Source organism: Schistocerca serialis, chromosome 7, assembly GCF_023864345.2.
Source record: "Schistocerca serialis cubense isolate TAMUIC-IGC-003099 chromosome 7, iqSchSeri2.2, whole genome shotgun sequence".
Taxonomy (NCBI): domain Eukaryota; kingdom Metazoa; phylum Arthropoda; class Insecta; order Orthoptera; family Acrididae; genus Schistocerca; species Schistocerca serialis.
In genome coordinates this window covers 44,695,225-44,700,319 of record NC_064644.1, presented here as the reverse complement: position 1 = coordinate 44,700,319, position 5,095 = coordinate 44,695,225, and the positions used below count along the sequence as shown (strand labels likewise).

The 5,095-nt window shown below is 43.1% G+C and overlaps 1 non-coding gene across 1 annotated transcript; it reads left to right on the top strand.

The window, feature by feature from the left end:
* Positions 1 to 3,477: 3,477 nt before the first annotated feature.
* Trnas-cga (transfer RNA serine (anticodon CGA)) lies at positions 3,478 to 3,552 on the top strand. The gene has a single exon. It is a non-coding gene; the product is annotated as a tRNA-Ser (tRNA).
* Positions 3,553 to 5,095: the final 1,543 nt, after the last annotated feature.

Genomic DNA, 5,095 nt, shown 5'->3' with positions numbered 1-5,095 from the left:
TGCATTAATGTACATTTATCTATATTTAGAGTTAGCTGCCATTCTTTACACCAATCACAAATCCTGTCCAAGTCATCTTGTATCCTCCTACAGTCACTCAACGACGACACCTTCCCGTACACCACAGCATCCAGCAAACAGCCGCACATTGCTATCCACCCTATCCAAAAGATCATTTATGTAGATAGAAAATAACAGAAGACCTGCCACACTTCCCTGGGGCACTCCAGATGATACCCTCACCTCCGATGAACACTCGCCATCGAGGACAACGTACTGGGTTCTATTACTTAAGAAGTTTTCGAGCCACGCACATACTTGGGAACCAATCCCATACGCTCGTACCTTAGTTAGGAGTCTGCAGTGGAGCACCGAGTAAAACGCTTTCCGGAAGTCAAGGAATATGGCATCCGTCTTATACCCTTCATCCATGGTTCACAAGATATAATGTGAAAAAAGGGCGAGTTGCGTTTCGCAGGAGCGATGCTTTCTAAAGTCGTGCTGATGCAGGGACAGCCACTTCTCTGTCTCAAGGAAATTCATTACATTCGAACTGAGAATATGTTCGAGAATCCTGCAACAAACCGATGTTAAGGATATTGGTCTGTAATTTTGAGAATCCGTCCTTCTACCCTTCTTATATACAGGCGTCACCTGCGCTTTTTTCCAGTCGCTCGGGACTTTACGTTGGGCAAGAGATTCGCGATAAATGCAAGCTAAGTAAGGAGCCAATGCAGTAGAGTACTCTCTGTAAAACCGAATTGGAATCCCATCAGGACCTGGCGATTCATTTATTTTCAACCCAATCGGCTGCTTCACAACCCCTGCAATTTATTCGTTATCTGTATCACCACGCACGTTAACCATCCGCAACAATAACGTGCAAATCTCGTTTTTACCCTTAGTAACAAAATCTAATCTTTTTTGATCTTTCAATTTCATTGCTCCTTACACCTACATATTACGTACGTTAATCAGATAGTGAGCTATTCTGCTCCTCAAACAGCAGGAGGCTCTTCCACATGTCTGTGGTATCGATGCGCGTTGCCGACTTTGGTGTGGTACCGCGATCTTTGGACGATACTGCAATATTTTTACCAGACGGTGATGGTACGCATTTCTCCTCCTTACACGAGCCATCACAACAAGGTTTCACCAGGCAACGCCGGTCAACTGTTGTTTGTGTATGAGAAATCGGTTGGAAACTTTCCTCATGCCAGCACGTTGTAGGTGTCGCCACCAGCGCCAAACTTGTGTGAATGTTCTGAAAAGCTGATCATTTGCATATCACAGCATCTCCTTCCTGTCGGTTAAATTTCGCGTCTGTAGCACGTCACCTTCGTGGTGTAGCAATTTTGATGGCCAGTAGTGTAGGTAGCTTACCTCCCTTACTCCGAACAAGTGACCACGACTGCGTAGTCTTGTCCACAACCAACAACAGCTGTCAGATCATTTTTTGGTGTTACCAGTACTGGTATTCCTTCATCACCAGCGTATGAAGTGCAGACAACAAACAGAGCAACCAGTAACCTGACGATAAGACGCGGTATTGAAGTTTAGGGAAGCGGCAAACAGTACACACCTGACGGCGCCGAGCCACGCAACACGGACGGATGAGAGGAGACACTGCTCAAGTAGCGGATGGCGTCAAGGCTCCGCGGGACGGCCCTTAATTTCCGGCGTCTGCCGACACGGGGTGCTGAGGCAGCCACGCTGGAGGGGGGGCCTCGGCCCTGCATTCCCCGGCCCACGTGCAGTACGTCAACAGGGCGCTCTGCAATTCAGTTCCCTGAGCAATTACATAAATACAAACGAATTTTTAACAAACTGTTGTGTACATAGTTCCACGCAGTCAGCGCGTACACAACTTTCCCACTAGAGCGCGCCCCGCTAAGCACAACAGCGCAGGCGCAGCGCTCGTCCGTCTCCGCACTACGAGGTGGGGCTGCCATAGAGACCGACCAAATTCTGCTTCCGCCGATCCGCGTATTAATATGTAACGCAGCCAATGAGATTGCCGCTAACGTAGAACCTTTTCTCCTCGCGGATCACACTCGCGCAGTGATACATGAACGCGCGAGGTATTATAACGAGTGTACAGACGTCCGATTAGTCAGTCTGCATTAGTCTGTACCAGTCTGTACGAGTTCTACATATGTCTGTACCAGTCTATAGTCAAGTTTCAGTCTGCGCCTAATAAGATTACCGTATTCCTGTACATAGCCATGAAGATAAATGTATAGACACTTTTGTCAAGTATCAGAGATACATGTGAGAATAAGATTAACGTACCAATACCAAAAGAACTTCAGATTGTCAATTGTAAATAGCATCCAGAACCAAGTAAAGTAATTTTTATGCTTGTTATTATTTTCATAAATGTGTGTGAAAATTAATCAAGTTCTGTTTAAAGTAGGTCACCGTCAATCTGCTACTCTAAGCGTGCAAGTTGCATTTGGCAGAAGATAAACACGCCACGATAAGACCACGAGACATATCGCTGACACTCGCCTACTTCGTTAGAGCGACAAGTAAAATAATCTGATGGTGTGTGTACTGAAGGACTTACAGTACGCACACCACACAAATCAAGTTTCTAAATGGAACAAAAAAGTATAAAATAATTTATCCTAGACCCATACAGATTTCTAATATCATACAGATTCTCCTAAAAATGTATGATTGTGATTTTTTTAATATCTATGAAAATACATCTAAGATTTACAATGAGAAACGTGGGTCACATGAAGTACATAATAACAAGCCGGTGAACTATTCATACAACAGTTATTAAGTATTGAACAGCAGGGTGGTGAGCTATTCATGCGTCACTTCTGTACTGCAGGTGCCCTGCGATTTTTGTTTTAAGTCGTTAAAGCCATTAAAAACTCACAACCACAATTTTTCAGGAGTATCTGCAGATATTAACATGGTACATTAAAAATTCATTTTCAATTTAATCATTATTTTCTGTTTTCTAGTTCTTGTAAGTGTGACATTTTTCAGTCAATTTCAAATATTTTGATGAGACTGGAACAGAGACCTGTGGTAAATTTCAGGTTTATTTCAGCTTTTCTTCGCCTGACTCAACCAATAAGTCGTTTCCTCTCACATATACCTCTCGTAAAGAACGTGAAGAAAAAAATTAGAAAAATTGAAGCTCACACAGGAGACTTCCTGGCAGATTAAAACTGTGTACCGAACCGAGACTCGAACTCGGGACCTTTGCCTTTCGCGGGCAAGTGCTCGGTCCGGCACACAATCTGCCAGGAAGTTTCATATCAGTGCACACTCCACTGCAGAGCGAAACTCTTTCTGGAAACATCCCCTAGGCTGTGGCTAAGCCATGTCTCCGCAGTATCCTTTCTTTCAGGAGTGCTACTTCTGTAAGGTTAGCAGGAGAGCTTCTGTAAAGTTTGGAAGGTAGGAGACGAGGTACTGGCAGCAGTAAAGGTGTGAGGACGGGGCGTGAGTCATGCTTAGGTAGCTCAGTTGGTAGAGCACTTGCCCTCGAAAGGCAAAGGTCCCGAGTTCGAGTCTCGGTCCTGCACACAGTTTTAATCTGCCAGGAAGTTTCATATCAGCGCACACTCCGCTGCAGAGTGAAAATCTCATTCTGGCTCACACAGGAGGTTTCCAGCAGTTACTCTTCGCACAAACCATTCGCGACTGGATTAGGAAAATAGGGGAATGACAGTAGTACATGAAGTACACTTCGCCATACACCACACATGAAAGCAACTTAGTACTACATTGTAATTCTGTGCAGAGCTGCATTTAAAATTTCAGCACTCTAGCTCGTTGGGAAATGACAGTATAAAGAAAGTACCTTCCGCCACACACTAGACCCCAAAGTGAGTTAATACTGCATTGTCATCCAGTTCTGAGCTAGGTTTAAAATTTTAGGTCTCTGACTAATCAGGATGTTTGTTTAAAACCAACTGAAAAATCTATACTGACCAGACATACAAGAAAGCCATATCCAACTCCTCTTCCCATCCTCTCACTGCTCAGCCTTCGCTACCCACTCAATACCGCCTGGAATGCGTTATCGTACTACCTGCACAACATGACAGTCTGGCAGGGCAGCTTACACACCAGGTATTACCAAACCTTTTCACCACTATCCCTTTGGATGAGACAGATAGCAGGTTAATATTGCAACAATATCCAACAATGAATTATGTTTAAAATCTCGTTCATCTTGCCTTCACTCTTGTGTCAGCTAGTTACATTTACGAATTCTCTACATTCTGGCTCTGTCTAAGAAATAGTTGATATAGAGAAAACTAAATACTGAATCCGGTGATTGCTAACAAAGCTTTTAAGTGGATTTTGATTTATAAATTGTTTAAACGTTACCTGAAACTGTTTCGATTGCTATTAAAGCAATCTATTACCTTGGAGTGTTTTATGAATCCTGAAATGGATCTTTTCTCTAATCACTTTTCACGTGCACTACAATTCTTTCTTTAATCATTAATTTAATGACTTCAAGACATCCATTAAACTACAGTGCTTTTACTTAGCACTGGAACGAGAAGCAGTATAGACTTCCCTTTTCGTTTCTCTCATTTTCTTCTCCAAAAAATCTCTAAGTCTACAACTGCTAGAAACGTATGTTTGCCTTTGCTTAATCTACTTTCTAAGATAAGTCGTAGGGTCTGTATTGCCTCGTGTGTTCCAACATTTCTACAGAGTCTAGCTTGATCTTCCCCGAAGTCGGCTCCTACCAGTTTTTCCATTCGTCTATAAATAATTCGTGTTAGTATTTTGCAGCCATGACTTATTAAACTGATAGTTTGGTAATTTTAACACCTGTCGACAGCTGCTTTCTTTGGGATTGGAATTATTATATTCCTCTTGAAGTCTGGGGGTATTTCGCCTGTCTCATACATCGTGCTCACCAGACGGTAGACTTTTGTCATGGCTGGCTCTCCCAAGGCTATCAGCATTTCTAATGAAATGTTGTCGACTCCCGGGACCTATTTCTGGCTTAGGTCTTTCAGTGCTCTGCCACATTCTTCACGCAGTATCATATTTCCCATTTAATCTTCATCTACGTTCTCTTCTATTTCCATAATGTTGCTCTCAA